At 37.6% G+C, this 19,444-nt stretch overlaps 1 long non-coding RNA gene across 3 annotated transcripts in view; it reads right to left on the reverse strand.

The window, feature by feature from the left end:
• Positions 1–19,444, reverse strand: part of LOC103881361 — a 106,461-nt gene that overhangs the window by 62,118 nt on the left and 24,899 nt on the right. For 2 of the 3 annotated variants that reach the window (XR_004176088.1, XR_004176083.1), the window contains 5 exons: positions 15,035–15,100; positions 12,385–12,472; positions 3,495–3,584; positions 1,989–2,115; positions 710–960 (listed from right to left, as the gene is read on the reverse strand). This is a non-coding gene — a long non-coding RNA (uncharacterized LOC103881361). The remainder of the gene's footprint in view (positions 1–709; positions 961–1,988; positions 2,116–3,494; positions 3,585–12,384; positions 12,473–15,034; positions 15,101–19,444) is intronic. The other variant, XR_004176087.1, reaches the window with a different exon arrangement.

A 19,444-nucleotide genomic window follows, 5' to 3' on the forward strand; every position in this document is an offset into this window, starting at 1 on the left:
AATGTAGACTAAATGGTAGAATAACCGAACGAATGTTCACTATCACTATGCCAAGGCAGTGATAGCAGATCAGTGTCATCCTGGAGTAAGGTTTCTCATGGGTGACACAGCTCTCGACATTTATACTATCTGCATATGTAAAATAATAAGCTTAGATAATTAGTAACAAGTGCACAAAGGGAGAGGAATATCTGAGATGGCAAAATGACTGTATTAAGATTGCTGAAGGACAGAAGAGGCTAGAAGTATAGGACAAAACTAACAAAATATAATTTAGTGAGGATAAAAGTATAAATCTACATTGGGATCAAATGCACAGGCACAAAATTAGAAAATGATAGATAACCAGAGCTAGGGTCCTTATGAAAAAAAGGCCCAAACATAAAATTAGAGAATACCTATGCTTTGAATCAGCTTAATTCCCTTGTCTCCCTCTGTTTTCCCATCTGAAAACTGGCCATAACACTATCTGCCTCTCAGGGTTGCCAGGCAGTTTAAATGAAATAACTTATGAGATAGTCTTACAGCAGTCCATGTGCACAGAGGTATTCTGAGCCCACACACTGTGTCACATCCAGTCAAGCATTATAATGCCTCCACTTGCTCCATGCTGATCAAGTCAATGGAATAAAACTAAAATCAGATCTAGGGGCCTCATTTTTAGAATAACGGAGAAAAGTCAGAAAACATCTATTGAGCATCCACTTACTTGTCTAACATCAGGCTCTGGGGATACTCAGGTGAAGCCATGGTCTCTGCTCTCAAAGAGTTCTCAATCCAGAATCAAATGATGGGATACTTCATCTAGAAAAAGGTGGCCAGTGTGTTGATGGCTCAGTAAGCAAAGTCCATGAGAAATAGTTGTCTGAATATTCTTACATCACCCATTGCATCTAACCTAATATTTGCTCTTTGAAGCTACTCAGTAAACACTTTTTGAATGAATGATTTCAGTTTCACCTGAAAATGAGAAAAGTTAGGAAAAAAATGGGAAAGTTTTCTTTAATTTTTTGAAATTCTAACTTAAAAGAGAATATATGTATATTTGCAGCTCCGGAAAGCAGAACTGAAGCAAAGGGTTCAGAGGACAGGGAGGCAAATGGATCCTGCTCTTTTATGTTTGTTACTATGTTAAGGAAACTGATTATATTAGAAAACTAATGTTTATTTATGGTTCTTAATGGCCATATCATTGTTGCTTTGCCTCCGGGCCTATTGACTAGAATCAAGGTAAAAAGAACACTCCTGAGTTTTCAATCCAGGTTGCATATAGAAGCAAAACCAAAGACTTAACACAAAAGGGAAGTAAAACTGTGAAAAGTCCATTTCCAAAATTAACAAATAGAGAAAGCCTGAAAACCACACACCCCAGGGCTCCATTACATCTTCAAGTAAAACCAGGATCTAACTTTTGGCTCAGAAGTTTCCATCCCAGGCCACTTCAGCCGCACAATATTTCAATTCTATTATTTAAGGAATGGTTTGAAATATCCCCCAATTCAGCTTAACACCTCCCATAGCACATTTCTGCAGAACATAAGCGCACTGCCAAATAGCCAGCCCTACCGCAAACACAGGTAGAGTAGCTGGGCCAACAGGAGAGGTTACATTTGTTTGGCAACTTCCTCCAGGCTATTAGAACTGAGACTGCAAGAAGCTAAAATGAGAAGTGCCTCGCCACTTTTACAGTAAACGAAACAGAATAATAGCAAAGAGCATGACTCAGGTCCCAGTCAAAAGCAAAGCAGGAGCAGTGATGTGCCCACCCCCTGGACGTTCCAGCCCCTCAGCAGGTCACACGCTGAAATGCTTTCTGAGGTCCATGGCTATAACTTGAACCCGTGACCCTCTGAATGAACGCCAGTACCCAGACCAGCATGTCACAAATAGCTACTTCAATCCACCTCCCCAGCCTACATTTAATTAAGTGAACATGATGAAAAATAAATGAGGTTGTACTTAAGTCTTCAAAGGCCTCCTAACCTTACCTTTCCAGGGGATTTTTGGCTAGTTGGCTCTACTCTCCTGCTACCTCCATTTGCCACAAGTTGTTATATTACATTTAGGCTCAAATCTGCTCAGGCTATAATCCACAATCCATCTTTCATTTAACTTCTAAATGTTAAGAGAAATGGAAACCTCATCAGCAAACATTGTGACAGTTATCTTTTTAACTGTCATTTATATAAACTTAGGCACATCCCATTCTAAATCACACTCAGATGAATCAGTTGTTCAAATATAAACATATTTAGCAGAATTCTGTCATTTCCTCATATGTATATTCATTTGCGAATGACTCACTTCATACATCTTCATAAACCTGCGAAACTATCTTTTGAGTTATTCACAGATTCAGGTGATGATGCTGGCAGAGTCAAAAGCTGACAATGTATGCAGGGCCAGCACTGGGAAAAAAGTAGCCAAAAGTCATAGCTCTGGGATCATTTTAATCTGTCTTTGGGTACAAGAAATGTCACAGAGGTTCACCTGAAATGAAATTATCCCTTTCTCTTAGTTTGTTTCGTACCACCTAATCCTCTAACTCTTTATTAAACATTATCTTTCCCATCTGCTCTAGTGAATGTTCAACACCTTGTGGACCAACTCCGGGCTGATTGGTTTTTATGGGCAGCATGAGCTCAGTTTTATGCACATACTTAGGATTATCTCAAGGACAAAGAGGATGAACAATCCATTAACTGTAATAAGCAACTGCACATCTCAAGGTAGCTACAGCATATATTTGATTTCAAAAGAAAAGACTGAATTAAAATATGTCTGTCCAGAAATGTCTAACCTCCAACACACAGAAACAGCATTTTCTGTTCTCCATGCTCTGGTAAGCGGTGCCACTAGAAATCACATCTCAGTCCCCTTCAGTCAGACTTTCCAGCTCTTAAATCTTATTTTAAGATCTGACACTAGAGCAAGAAAAAGATCCTTTTGAAACTACTCTTCCTGATTATCTCTGGGCAAAGCATGTAGAGCATGTGTGGACACACAACACTTTTTTTTTTTTTTAAAGGAAAATGCATTGTTACTGCTTTGTGTAGAAAACTTAAATTCTTCACTTTAGAATTACATGTGTACCCATTGCTTAAATTTGTAAAATATAAATCATGGAAATTTAGCCAAATACACAATGTTATCTGAGAAAGCCAATCTATATTGCTAGCCTGTGTTAATTACAGACATTAGAACCACATTACTATTATTTATTTCAATATTTAATTCACTCTAAAGAAATCCACTAAGACCTCATTTCCCTACTTCCTAATTTAAATGTGAACATTATTGAAAAAGTCTTTGCTTACTTCTTTTCATTAGAATTCCTTATAAATGCTCATCTTCTTGCATCTGTTTTATTGATGAGCTCAGTTTGATTTTTTGGCTAAACTTTCAAACAAAGGTACCTTGCTTTTGTTGTTACTATAAAGTTTTATGATCCTGTAATAACAACAATTATGATGACATCTGATCACACTACATACCTTAATGACCAGACATATCTGACCACGTATCTTCACAGTTTACTGATCTCATTGATGAGCAATGTCAGGCTTCCTTCTTGCAACTTGTATCTGAAGATAATTAAAAGCTAGCTTATTTTTTTAGCAGTTTGAAGTTTGTTTTTCAGTGAATTGGTAATATCGCATACTGCACAAAGAGAGAATGTACCAGTCACCTGCTCAGCTTTACGGCACAGAAAGTGTGAAAAATGGGTACAGGAGTTAACGTACTCAGAGTGACAGCTCTCGAGATCTTGCATGTGCTTCTTTATTCATTACTTTTTCTAAGGAAACAATGCTAAAATGCAGAGCTGAGTGTCATCTTCTAATTTCAGTTCAGACCCTTACTTAATAGGTCAAAGTCAAAGTAAAACCAAAGTGAAGAACTAGACAGGGCATTGAATTGGGCACAAGCTATCTTGAAGAATGCACAAGCCAGGGGTGGTGGCCTCTGGGGATAGAAGAGGAGGAGTAGAAGTGAGAAGGAGAACTACTTTTCACTGGGTTCTCTTTTGTTCCAGTTGAACATTTTACTTGATACCCACATTACTTTAATAACAAGAACAACAATGATAACAACTTAGAGATAACTAAATCGTGTTTTCCCCCTCCCAGTGCTATAACAACCCACACCCATCCCAAAGGTCTGCCCTGGTGAAATGGTGCAGTAGCAAAGGTTGTGTTCCAGAGTCCCAGACCCTCACTCTTTGCTCCTGCTGCCTCATGGGGATCCCTCTTCATCCCTGTCCTCTCAACCTCAGCCAGTGTCCTCAGGTTTCATCCTGTCGGAGCAAGTTTCCAAGAAACTATCTGATCTAATGAACATAAATAAATAACAATGGTTTTGCTTTTATACATACACATCAAAAAACAGTGTCAGATTGAAACAGTCCCTTCAAAACCTCATTGTGAGAACACTGAAAACAAATTCGCCTGTATTAAATAATCAGTTGGAGAAGATGATTATGCGTGTTTTCTGTTCAGGGGAAGAGGAGTATCTAGGCAGGGAAGTGAAGGACAGCTGAGATCACGGACACAAGGGTTAGCAAGTTTATGGGATCCTGTGCTAGACACCAGTCCACTAGGTACCAGGTTGGGAGTGACCCAACACATCTCTGGATGGAAGGCTGAGAGAACAATATCCTGGCCCCCAGCCCCTCCTGACATTGCTGGTGTCTGCTCGAACCCTAAGCACAATGATACACATAAAACACTGACACTAGATATCTTCAAGGAAATGGTACAGCCGTTTCATCAAGCAGGACCCTGGACTAGTGAAAATGTGCTCTGCAAGGTTTTTTGAATGCTTTCCATGAGGTTGCTCTAAGCTTAGACTGATGTTACTACTTCTCTGCGTTCTCAATGCCCCATTTTTGATACTGCTGTGAACGCAAATTTTCTTCTTCTATTCACATATACATGCATTAGAACACAGTAAGACAAAAGATTGCCTACTTTGAGAATTAAATTTTTCACCTTGAGGTGGTTAGTAAGGCCAAACTCATTAATCTTCTCCTATTTGCTGTATTCTGCAGTATAATTACATGGCAACAACCAGTGAAATTGCTGGTGAAAGGCCTGTGTTATCACTCCAGGGCTATTCTGCGTGTCCATGTCATTCTGTAAAAAGGTGGCATCAGAATACTGGCTCCCATTACTAAACAATTTTAGTAAGCATCTACTTTAAGATATCTGCTTTTGTGTCCATCTGGGAAATTATTACATTAACATTAGGCATCATGCTGTTTTGCAAAATGTGAACATACTTAATACCACTGAACTGTATACTTAAAAATAGTTAAGATCATAAATTTCATATTATGTATTTTTACCACAATAATATTTTTTTAAAGATTAAGCATCACTGATTTTCCCCCAAGTTAGAAACATGTTTATTGCTTTTGCTACATTTAGAGTAATGAATATCTGCTTTATGAAATCTAACACCAGAAAACAGTACAAAGCTATAAATGAAAGACCTTTTCATAATCTTCCCTGACCAGGATATTCACTCTTAGCTGTTTTGTATATACTTTTGGAGATACCTGTTTTCTACAACCTTAATGAGAGCTTATAGCGTGCAGCATCAGACTGTTTTTGTTTCAAGTGACAAAATCTAACTCAAACTAGCTTGAAAATGAAATATCTCACATAACTAACTCCAGGTACACATCTAGCTAACTTCAGGCATAGGTTGATCCAGACTCAGATGATATCACCAGGATTTGGTTTCTATCCATCTCTCACCTGGGCCATTCTCAGACTCCACGTGGTAACCTCCAGCAGCTCCAGGCTCACAGCCCTTTGAATTACATTCCAGCAACAAAAGGCAGAGAATCTCTTCCTGCTAATTCTTAAACAAGTCTTATGATTTGTATAGACCAAACATGGTTCAGACCAATCAACATGACCAGGAAAATGAAATATTCTGATTGGCCAGGTTTGAGTCTCATGGCACCCGTAGAGCCAGCTGTCAAGTCAACTCCTTCCTAAAAAACTGACTCATAGGGGATGCCCCCAGAAAATCAGGGACTATTACCAGAAGGGTCAATGAATGCTGATAAGCAAAAACAACAAATGTCCCCAATGTGTTTTCTTCTTTCATCTTTGGCATGAGGGCCAGCTACATAATTTGTGGGGCCCAGTGCAAAAGGAAAATATGGGCCTCCTTGTTCAAAAGGCAGTAAAAGAAAAAAAAAAAAGGTGCTAAGTCTACTAATTCCATCTTTCTGCAGCCTCTTCTTCAACTTATCATGGTTTTTTTTTTTTTGCTATATAACGTAAAGAAAAAATCTAAATTTGACTTATTAGCATGAACTTTACCATTCATCATTATGTTGTTTTTAAATCCAAATATGAAGTTTTTAATTCATATGTGAAATCAATTACAATTCATATTTTGTAGTTCATGAATGCACATGTATTTCATTCTTAGCAGAACTCAAGTGTTTTCATTTCACTTTCTGATGTGTGCATCTTCTACAACACTTCCTACCTTCAGCTTACTGATGAGTAAAGTACGACTTAAAGAAAAAGTAATTACATGTTGCCTTTCTTTCCCTTTACTTCTTTGTCATCATTTTTAGCATAAGTACTTGTCAAATACACAGACGTACAAGTATAAAAGGATATGATAGGGTTTCTTGAACATTCTTGTTTCTTAGAATGTCGTTGTCTTCTTTCTTATTCAAAGCAAGTTCTGGTTTGAGTGAACAAAGTGGCCTCTTGGGGCTGTCAGGGACCCCATTTGCTGAATAATAGATGGAGCTCCCTTACCTTTTATTCACTTTGACCTCCCACGCATCGTGGGTCCATGGGAATTCTGTGCCCACGGACTTCGAAAATGCTATGTGCAAATGGGGTGGCAAAGAATGGCAGACATGCATATTGCATGTGTCTTCTCTGCTCATGCGCATGCTCCATTGTCCCATCAGACTACTCTAACAAAACATGACTTCAAAGATAGAATTCTTAAGAATTTCAAGACAGTGACAATTGATCATTAAACCAAGCATAGGGCCCTTCTGAGCACAGGGCTCTTTGCGACTCTGCACAGTTCACACACCCATGAAGCTGACCCTGGGTCTCAATAAACTAAATCAAACTATTCAAATAACCAAAAGTGACTGAAAAGTTCTGCAAAAAGACTGAGATATGGTTAAGGAAACCCCCTTCTCAGAAAGAAAGGGCATTCTACAGAGAGCAGTGACAGTTATTAAGGTTAAAAAAAAAAAAAAACAAAAAAAAAACCAGGAATCATTTCAAGTGTCTTCCCTACAATTTATGACTACTCAATTCAACCTATCACACATGTAAAACTCATTCATTTTTAATGGTTTTATAGTATTCCATTGTCTGATTGCACTACAGTTTAACAGTCCCATATTAACATTTAAGCTCTTTCCAATTTTCAGTAGGACTTTCATGACTATTCTTGAACATTTACTTGATTATTTTCTTAAGATAAATTTATAAGAGTAGAATTGCCGAGTCAAACAAGAAGCATGTTTTAAATTTTTATACTCATTGCCAAACTGCCTTTTAAAATGGCATACTAGTTCACCAGTGCTATAGCAGTGTATGAGAAAGCCTATTTCTTCATACTCAGCACTGGATATTACCATTCTTTTTCATCTTTGCCAGTCTGAATGATGAAAAATGATATTTCTGCACATTTATTGAACTATGGATGAGGATGAGCATTCTTTTTATGGTTATTGTTCAACTTCATTTTTAACGTTTCTGAACATTCAAACTCTACTGAAGGCCCCTATCCCATTCTCTATGACAGATGAAAGAAAAAAAAATGAATTGAAGCAATATGTTATTATTTCCTACCAAAATGAGTGCTAATAATAACAGCAAATATTTATTAAGTGCTTACTATATACCAAGCACTTTACATACATTTCTCTTTAAATTCTCACAATCTCACTGAATTGAAAAAATCTTGAGGATGATTATTATCCCCATCTTATAGAGGAAAAAAACAGCTATTTGGAAAGCTTAACTAATGTATGTGGCAGAGTAAGGACTCCGTGGGAACATAGATCTACCTGAAACCAAAGTCTGCTATATGACTATGCTTTTAAATTCAATCTGATGTTTTTAATTTTCATATTAATATGGCAAGCAGTCCTGCATCTGGTTGAATTAGAGCATAAAATAATCCTTAGCCACAGAATGACATTGTCTAATACCTAGCAAACCCTGAGGATATTAACCAAAAGGAAGAATGTTACCCAAACTCTATCTGTCTGGCCAGGAGCTGAAAGCAACTAGGAAAGCTGAGTGTGCATCACTCATCTTGAAGCCTCATAAAAGAAGGGAAATTGTATTTGCAAGTCCAATTTCTGAATGTTTGAGGAAGCCTCGCAGGAACACTGCAGTGAGGAGTTAAAATGAAGGCCCTGAGAGGGAATGTGGATAATATAGTGTGTGGGGCTCTCTACTGCAGGGTATGTAAATACTTTATGCACTAATTCAATTACATTTTCAGATTATGCAGAAAGACTGATTTAAGCAACAGTTCACACCGCTGCCCCATCACCCATGCATGCATGCAGGAGAACAGAGTTAAGAGACCTGGGTCGACCTTAACTCTGTATTTCTTGACTTTTATGGGCATAAGTTGGAACTTTAATGTTTTATTAATGTCGAGTTTTTGGAGTTGGTATTCAAAATGTTTCAAGCAAAGATATGACAGATCTCAAATACCTGGAATCTGTTCACATTGGCAGGTAGTAAAAAAAAGTCCACTATCTTAGACAAATTATCGACCGAAGAACTCAGTGGGATTATTTTGCTTAAATTATTGTATAAAGGATTATGACCCCACAAAAAGTGAAAATATTTAACTTGCAATTATTTCTATATTGGCATGGATAATGCATATACTTATGAACTTTCGAAAGTCCCTGTTCCAATGTATAACTAAATACATTCTTCAATTGATCATCTTCAGCGAATGGGCAATAAGGAACTATAAATATGATTTACTCAAAGCACAAAGGAAATGAGCTAATCCTTGCAAATGCCTCAAAAAGTCAAGAAATTATTGTGTCTTCCTTTTTATTTGTACCCTATATTGATTTATGCAAGAAGTCCCTTCCAAAACCTTAAGGCGCTGATTGTATTTATTATTTTCTAGGAGAAAATTCAAAGATGAGCCAAGGTTGCAATTTTCAGTAATAAAAACTTTTCTGTCAGACTGGTTCTCTTCTATTTCAAAAGGTTTATCCTCTGGAAAATAGTGAGATTTATGTAATAATTTTCTAAGGGAAGAGGGTGGAGTTACATTGAGAGTTTATTTCAGCTTTTTTGCATCTGAATAAATAAATGTATTTGGTGACATGTATTTTCCTTGAAAATATTATTTAATGACAGATTCCCTTTTGAAAGGCCAAGGATCGATGTGCTATAAAAATTTTAATCAGATTGTTACCATTAACGAGTGTTAACACATTTTCTCAGTGTTACTTGTGTTTTTGCCAACGTTTATATGGCTTGCTTTACCTCTTTCCCAGTTCATTTGCAATTTTCACAGGTTTTATTAGGGAGATTTTTATTTTTCCAGAAACCGAAGATTTTAGGTTACGCGTTTCCATATTCATAAATGTCTTAACTATGAAGAATAAAGTGAAAAAAGATTTAAACAGGGCAAAAACACTGCTTATAAAACAGTCATTCAGGAATAATCATATCAACTATAGCAACTGCTTGTGCAAAGACAAAGGGGGCCAAATCCTGTCCTTGGATGTGCACACACAGCTCCTATTAGCCGTTGAAAACAGCTACGTGAGTGTAGCCAAGGACAGTGTTTAGCCCAATTTGGTCTAATTTATCCAGACCACTGCAGTCATGAAAGGTAAAGACAGATTATAAGACATTTTGCATGTCAGTACAGTAGTATGCTTTGTGTTTTTCCAATCCCCAGGGTTTCCTTGATCAGGCCAAATGTCAGTGACTGCATCTGAGAAGTTTGAGAAGTATATAGAGCAAATTTATATGCTTTGCAATGCTGCTTGCCATAGTTGGCAGCCCTATCTCAGAGGATGCCTTTCTTTCAGTGTTAGGGGCCAAACTGTAGCAAATTAAATTTACCAAAAAGAAACAGACTCAGTCATATGCAAACAAAGTAAATGCTAAAACAGAAATAGAAGAACATTTGTTTTAAACAATTTTTTAAGATACCAATCAAGAGATATTGAACTAATGTGTTTTACTCAAGAATGGGGCCATAAGTCATAGGACTGGCTTTGTATAAGCCAGTGCTTAGAAGATTGGTGAAAGAGTCATCAATTTCCTGCCAAATTGGTGCCTCTGTGCACTATATGTATCTTGAATATCAAATAACCTATCTTTTTTATACAATATTATAGAAGTTATCTGATAATGGGACCACCATCCCCCTATTTTTTCTTTCACTGACATTTCACAGAGAAAAAGAAAAAAATGATTTGGCAAACTCCTTTGCAAATCCATGTCAAACAGCACACTGCCAAATATGTTCCTTTTATTGAATTTAATGGATACCCAGGGATATTTGCTCTTGTGGTGGACACTTTTTTGACACTTCTTATTCACTGGCAACTTTTGAATGCTTCTTGTCTGCTTCATGTGTCTGGTAACCCAATCCAGGGCTTTTTAGATGAGTAAAATTCCTATTGATGTCAACAAAATACTTGACATGAGTATAAGATGTATCACTAAGGCCATCTCAAAACTTTTGGGGACATGTCAAGAACAGATTAAGGGAGAAAGAGAGATTTATGAGTAATTTGTCAAATTTCACAAAATGTAAGCTGATATTTTATGTAAATGTTATACCATTCTCTAAAGAAAGAAACATTTCAAATTCCATAAATCTGACATGCTGATGGAATGTGTGTATGTGCGTGTGTGTGTGTGTGTAGGGAAGGGGGGAATACACACATGTGTGCATCACACAATTATACTATGTGCTCAGACCTGTCAGGTTTAATCTATAGCAGTAGTTCTGCAAATGGCTTAACAAACTAAAAAAAAAAGAAAGAAAGAACAAAAATGTTTAAACTTTTGGCCAAAATAAAGCAACTGAATGTGGTTTTAAATTGCCCACACTATGCTGTGTTCTTCTCTGGAGATGACAATGAATTCAACATGCCCATAAAATTCCAGAGGAGGTGTGGATTAATAATGATGTTGGAAGCATGGTGGGTAAGAGGTTTGGGGAGACTGCAGTAAAAATATCAAGCTATATCCTTCCTTTCCTACATAGTTCTTTTCTCTTTTTTCCCCTTGAATTTGCAAAAGTTGATTGCAAAAGTCTGCTCCTGGTTTTAAGGCTGAAGTTGGTCATCCAGACCACGGATAACTGCAAGACAAAGGTCTGTGATGCAGAGCTTATGAAACAGGAACCAAAATCAACGCAGATGATACACTGGGAATTTCATACTCCAAAGGCACAGGGAATTAGACACAGTTTCAGGCAGTAAAGGGTTAACAATTCAAAGTTAAACCAAAGAAGGCTGAGAGTTCAAGAAATTGGGTTGTCTGAGGAAGGGTGTTTGCCTCCTCTGAGACATCAGCCATTAGCATCATCCCAAATAATTGTTCATTCACTGTTTCTGCTTTTTGCTGGACTTGTGTAGCCCTGGAACTACAGGCAGAAAAGGAATGAAAGGATTCTTCTGCTTGGTACAAGGACAATTGTGTTAACATTATCAGGTCATTTTGATGGTGCCACTCTAACAAATTGAACAATTCAGCACTCTGAGGCAGTCCCCTAAAGGTCTCATCACGTAGAAGATCTAATTACAGTGGCAAATTACATGACAAGGAATATGGACACCTGGAATTTTCTTTCTCCACTCTGTGGCTTGCAAATTTTTTGCCAATTTCTCAATCTGTGCATTGAAGTTAACAATAATTAATGTACTAAAGCATCTTGAGCTTCAGGGGGAAAGTTTGAGAATTATGTAGATAGAAGTGCTATTGTTTATAAAAACAACAATAATAGCAATACTAGCTTCCACAGATTAAACACAAACCATATGCTCAATAGCGTGCTAGATAGTTCACACATCATCTCATATTCATAAAAATTCTAGGAAGTGGGTTTATTATCCAAGTCATACAGATTTTTTAAAATTACAGGTTTAGAGAGAGTAAAAAATTTTCCCCACTTCATACAAGTAATTCAAGGTATAAGCAGAGTTGTTACATTTGCATAAAAACTGGACTCCAGGTTTGTGCTTATCAACTCCTGGGTTAATATGGAACCAGGGTCAAATCCTTACCAAGAAAAAGATTGATTTTTATTTGTATGTCCACCCTTTCCAAAAATCATCAGAAAGATTCCTGGTTCCACAAATATAAATTTGTCTGTTACCTTTTCTCAGTACCCTTGTGATTACAAGTGCTTTCTTCTCCTTATAACATTAGGTGTCATGGATATCTTCGTTTCTGTTTTTGTTTCTCTAAAAAATAAGAAGAAATGGATAAATACTCACAATATGTTTGTATCCACAAATGAAGCTGAATTGAAATTGGTAATAAATGGTCTCTCAAATATTGTTTTCATTTGCTAGTGCTATACCTAACGACTGACAATTTCCTCATCTTTATTCTCAAACAAGCTCAATGGCACTGGTGTTCTGAGCATTGTATGAAAGAAAGACAAGTCTGAATTTTTTTTTTATTTGACTGGTAAACTGATTTTACAAGATTGGCAATTTGTATTCACATCCTGATATTCTTTGGGAACTCATCAGGGCCTCAGTACACCAAACAAGGTGATAATACAAAAGCAAAGAACATTAACTATTTCTTGTGTCACCAAATGTTCCCAATAATCTACACATCAAACTAGGACTTTGACAGTTGAATTTTTAAAGTCATCCTTGAAACATTTTCTTTAGGCATTTTTGTCCTTATGCTAAACTTTTTGAAAAAAGAAAACTCACTAATGTTTAATCAGAATATTTTTCCAACTCTGTCTGTCTCTACGACCTACATCCCTGCTAGGTCATATTGGTCAAGGCCATCTCTCCTGTGGAGTCTCTCCTTCAGCCCTCCAAGGCTGCTGTGTTAGGCCATTCTTGCATGGCTATAAAGAAATACCTGAAGCTGAGCAATTTGTAAAGATGTTTAATTGGCTCATGGTTCTTTAGGGTGTACAGGTGTGGCATGAGCATCTGCTCAGCTTCTGGCCTCAGGAAGCTTACAATCATGGCAGAAAGTGAAAGGGGAGCAGACATATCATATGGCAAGAGAAAGAGCAAGAGAGAGAGAGAGAGAGAGAGAGAGGAGGGGGTCAGGCTCTTTTAAACAAATGGCTTTTGCATGAACTCACTCATTACCAAAGGGATGGCCTTCAGCCATTCATTAAGGATCCACCCCATGATTCAAACCTCTGCCCCATGATCTGCTCCACCTCCAACCTTAGGGATCACATTCCAACATGAGATATGGAGGGGCAAACATCCAAACTATATCAGCTGCCTCTCAGGAAAAGAGAAAAATTGGTATCTGAAGCTCTCTGAGCATATGAGAAGAGCATTTGGTTCATATGAGAAGAGATCACCACCCCCATCTCTCCTCTTTTTGCCATTTTACTCCTTTGTCTGCCAAAGTACACAGCAACAAGAAGTTCCAAGAAGACAGGAACCTGGCATGCCTTATCCAACATCATATTCCTAGTGCACAGAATAGTGTCTGAGAACCTGACAGATGCTCATTAAATATGTATTAAATAAATAAAAAGTCATATCTGAATATGGGGGCTATCAAGGAATTTTAATTATCCAAAATGAAAAGTTTTGATTCTCCATTCCTCAGGATCAGAAATTACAAGGGCTTGGTATGATTACAACAGGTTCACACTGCCTCCTCTCTCCTTCCTCAGAGCTAAAAATCTGTCTCTATAATTGTTTCTGGTCACAAAATTATATTCGTATATTTTGCATCATTGGGACATTATTATCTGGGCATCTTGGCTACTGAAAACTGATCCTTTACCCATTCAACATAGTAGGTTCGGGTAGAAGGGTGGAAAGGTTAAAAAACAAATCTAAAAACTCAGTATGTAACAAATGATAGATATGATAAGATTATAGGACACTTTCTGGAAAAAGTCATGGCCAACACTACTGATTAATTTACAATATGACATTATAGGGGTGTCTAATTTATTATATAACTTTTCCCAATTTAAAATAGGAATGTATTAAATAGAGTTTCTAAAATGTTCCATTCTAGTCTCCAGACTGTGAATATGACAAAATATCATGCCCATAAATATATTACATCACATGGTAAAGGAGCTTTGCAGATGTAATTTAGGTTGCTAATCAGTTGACTCTAAAATTTGGAGATCACCCTGGATTATACCAGTGGTCCCAATGTAATCATATGAGTCCTCAAAATCTGAGAGCAAGGTCAAAGGGTGAAATCTGAGAGAATCAAAACAAGACTTGCCATGGCTGGTTTGAAGAGGGAGGAGGCCAGGTGAAGAGAAATTTGAGTGGTCTTTAGCAGCTAACAGCAGCCCCCAATTGACAGCCAGCAAGGACAGAGGGACTTCCATCCTACAACTGCAAGGAACTAAATTTTGCCAACAGCCAAACAACCTTAGAATGGAACCTTCCCAGAGCTTCCATATAAGAGCCTAGCTCAGCCAATATCTTGATTTCAGGTTTATGATACACTGAACATAGAACGCAGTCAAGCTATCCTGGACTTTTAACCTGTAGAAACTGTGAAATAATAAATTGTGTTGCATTAAGCCTCTAAGTTTGTGGTAATTTTTACAGCAGCAATAGAAAGCTAATAAAGGGATGACAGAGTATCTGGCTTCACATTATTAAAAATAAATATTTATAAAGAGCTTAAACATAAGAATAAATTTTTACTTGCACGGTTTTTTTTTTTAAGGTTCAAACTGGGAAACATTCTTTATGGTTCTATAATGAATGGAAGGGTAAGAGGGGTGGAAGATAATTTGACAGAGGTATATACTACAAATTAATATCAAACATTACCCAGGGAAGTTGAGTCACTCAGTCAACCAGCCTTGATTGTTTATCTGTTATCCACAAAGCATCAAGCTGAGCAATAGAGATAGAGATTAATCAAATAGAGTCCTAGTTATAGACCCTATACTATAACAGAAAAAAACATAAAATGCGAGAAATGCTATCATTTTTATGGGTAAGTGTGACACAATGGGATAGAAAGGAACTGAAGATAATTGAAAGGGATAGCTCAATCCATTACCAAGTCTTTTCCATTATTGTTCTTTGATATCACTAAAACCCACCATTTATTTTTACCTCCATATATCCATATTACCACTCTACGGGATCAGACCAAGGCCATCTTGCCTAGATTTCTGCCACAACGTTTTAACCCAACTTCCTGCCACCACTCTTACCATCACCAAATTCATTAGCGCAGCAACCAGAGTGATATTTCCAGAACGTGATTGTGATGATGTTACTCCTCTGTATAATATTAACATTTTTCAGTAGTTTCTCATTGCCTTTATACAATTTCCAAACTCTTTAAAAATGGCTCATGTGGCCTCCCATGACCTGGTCCCTGCCTCCTGTCCAGACCCATTTCTTACAATACACACCCTAACCGCTGTGCTCCAATCACACTGAACTGCTTGGAGTTATCTGAACATTCCTGTCCTCTCTCCTTTGAATTTTGGCAGAATTTCTCCTTCTTCCTGGAACTCTCACCCTTGGTCCCACATGACCTAGATAGTTCCTAATCATCTCTCAAGCTTCTGTCTAAAAATAAGTCCTCTTTAACCCCCACAAGCATAGGAGTGAGTGTTTTCCGTGTGTAGACTTTACATCATGAATTGTATTTGCCTATTTACTTGTCTTTCTTCTACCCTACATTGTAATATCTGTGGGGGCAGAGACCATGTTCCATTCCCCTTTGTATCTCAAGACTTGGAGTAGTAGATAATCAGTAAAATTATGCATACTGATAGATGTGCTGGAAGCCAACAGTTGGAAAATATCAAAAAGTCAGAAGTAGTTGATAGTGTTAAAAGATGAGACAATATTGAAAATTGGAAAAGGGCCACTTGGCCTAGTGTTGGCCAGTGGGCTGTTGGATCTAGCATTAGGAAGTCATCTTGCTTGTGGGGGTCAAAGAGGACTTATTAGTCATCTTAACAAGACCAGCTTCAATTGGATAAGAAGTGAGTGGGAGCTGAGGAAACGAGGACAGTGCTTTTGTAGAGAACAGAAAGAGTACTCCAAAGCACAACTTTAAAAGGCTTCATAGTTCAGAAAAATGTCTAAAATCCCATTTCCTGGCAGAAAGGGCCAAACTTTGGCCCAAAAACTAAGGTTGAGACATAGTTTAAATGAGGAGTATATGAAAGTTACAATCGAGGAAACCATAAAACCAAAAATTGAGTATCCAGAAACAGCTCTCTGAAGACAGGGTGTAAAACCAAGCAATAGAGAACAAAGATTATGAGCTAGGAGAGAAAAGAAAAGGACAGGACATGAGCTCCTAGGTGATTACCAGGAATAGGTGTGGCCTTCTTTAACTAACTCCCAATGCATGGTGAGTGGGGAGGAGGATGGTAAACAAAAGAAGGCTGGCTGCACACAAAAGGCCAAGGTAGATAAGATGAGAGTTGGGAGGAGGTTGAAGCAATAGGAGATGGGGAAAACTAGATTTGATCGTGTCTGCAGGCTGAAGAGAGGGATTCAGAGACAAAAGAAAGAAAAAAAATGTACATCTAGGGAGGAGGTCACAGGAGATAGAATCCAATGAACCCAAAAAGTTAATAGTGGGATGAAAGAAAAACCCTCTTATTTTAAGACTGAAGAAGAAATATTAAAAGATGTGTGCTTCTTGGCCAGGCGTGGTGGCTCACACCTATCATCCCAGCACTTCGGGAGGCCGAGGCTGGCAGATCACTTGAGGTCAGGTGTTCAAGACAAGCCTGGCCAACATGGTGAAACCCCATCTCTACTAAAAATACAAAAATTAGCTGGGCGTGGTGGCACATGCCTATAATCCCAGCTACTCCGGAGACCGAGGCAGGAGAATCGCTGGAACCAGGGAGGTGGAGCTGAGATCGCGCCATTGTACTCCAGCCTGGGCAACAAGAGCAAAACTCCATCTCAAGGAAAAAAAAAGATGTGTGCTTCTGTAGGCGAGTCTGTGGGTGGAAGAGAAGGGAGTCCAAGGAGACAGCTTGGAGCTGCTATAGTCTTTGTAAATTATGAAGTAAGGGTAAAGGCTGAGAGTGAGGGGCATGAGAAGAATGGCATGAGTTTAAAGGTTTCAAACAGCTGCCTCAAGAGGAACTCGAGAGGAAGTCCTTTGGGGACAAGTGAGAGGCTTGCCAAGCTGCATTGAGAGCCCAGCCAAAGTTACATAATTAAAGAATAATGATTATATTTCCTGAATCTTAATTTCCATACACATCTAGAAAACGTTGCCCTGCTTGCATATATCACTGATTTTCTTTGAGAGAAAGAAAATCCAATCTAATTTTTAAAATAATTTCTTTTGTAAAATGGTTTTGCAAGTGTCCGTGGTTAATTTCCAAATACTGGAAAGTCAACAATTTTTGTAAATCACAACCACGTGTGTTTTATGCTTATATGTGTTTCTACCTTTTCACATTTGGTTTAAAAAAAAAAAAATTACAGGTGGGGGTAAAAACATCAGCCAACAGGGTTTTGTGGATCACACAGCCCCATGCAATTAAGGCGCCATTGTTAATTTTCAAATTGTCATAACCCATTTGAGAATTTAAGACAATTCAAAAAACAATTATGAGTGAATGAAAAGTGAATTGGGCAATCAACTGAGATGAAATTCAGCCCAGAGAAACAAAACGTTGAGGAAAAAAAATCCTAGATTATGGGAAGAATGAAAGGCATATGGAAGTGACTGATTGTGTGGGGATGGTCTTTAAAGGCCAAGGTTACTTGACAAGAAGGTGGTAGAGGTTTGTTTTACACTGAATGGGATTTAGCTGTTTCGTTAAGTGCAGCAGATTTGGCTTTTTCATTTTTAAGTTGCATAATAAAAATGTTTAAGCCTACCCAGATGCACATAGATATAGCTGTATGTTGTTTACCTAAGACTATCATATAGCAGCAAATAAACAAAACCAGTCCCCACAGACATTACGGAGCAGCTTGCCACAAAACAGAATTTCAATTGCTTGTTCCGATTCTATGAGGGAAGATTAATTTGTGATGCATCTAAATGAATTATTTTACCCTAAATCTACAAGTTGAAATTATTATGCCCTATAATTTTTAATTTTTGAACTTGAAATAATGTAGGTAAGAGGATCATCTTCATCTTCAAACAACCTAAAAACACTCTGGCATACTCTGTGGAAGGGCACACTAATGTGTTCCAAATTAATGTTTTAAAATTCCTGTTCCCTGAAATTTTACATTCCACACAAGCAAATAGGCCCATGGAGAGGAGTCAAATATTATTACATGATGGCTCCTGTCCGTTTAAATTCTTCTTGCTAAACCTCCATTTTCCTCTAAGCCATTTCCTCCTCATCCAATCATCATTCTACGCCTTTTTTAAGGCATCAGCCAAGATTCGACAGATGCTTTCCTTCATAAGTCACAAACCATCATGATTTTTCTCATGGTTTAAATTCCCTCCGAACTCATTCATTCATTCACCTACTCATTCATGCATCGTTGTGCACCTACCATATGGGACCTCCATAGCACCAAGTTCAGTGTTCTCCATGCAAAGTGCATTTATTTTATGACTCCTTAGGGTCCTGGACCTATGCTAGGCACCATAAAACTTACAGGAAGAAGTAAGTATATGCAATGATTTGTTTCTTTCAAAAAGACTTAAAGCAACCAGCTGTCAAAAACAAACTATAGTACAGTAACATGACATACAAAATAAAAGAAAAAAAGTCAAGCAATAAAAGAGAAGAAGAAATTTATATCAAAACTCCCTGCTGAATTTCTGGCAGTTACAAAGGGGAAATCAAATGGATCACGAAGCCCTCATTCTCTAGTAAAAAAAAATACTATTTCTTTTAAAAAGATAGTAAGTTGAGCAGGAATAACAAAAACATGGCAATGCTGGTACTGCTAATGCCACAGCCTCAGAATCATTCTTTACAGAGCATACCAGTGAGCAACTACTAATTCATCAGAGATGCCACTCAAAAAACAAATTCTTCTCATTATCCCTTGTATAAATGAAGTTTTTCCCTCAAGAATTTTGTCATTTGAAAATGATAATAAAGCATGCATACCTGTAAAAATTGGAGAACATTTTAGAGCTAAACTGTGTGATGCTAGTTAATTATTTCTGATACTTCTTTGTACCCCCGCTAGCAATGAATGTATTCCTTGCCCATGGTGGCCACATAAAAATCATTGCCTGGTTAACTTATAACGCAACATTAT

This window comes from Papio anubis, chromosome 1, assembly GCF_008728515.1.
Source record: "Papio anubis isolate 15944 chromosome 1, Panubis1.0, whole genome shotgun sequence".
NCBI classification, from domain to species: domain Eukaryota; kingdom Metazoa; phylum Chordata; class Mammalia; order Primates; family Cercopithecidae; genus Papio; species Papio anubis.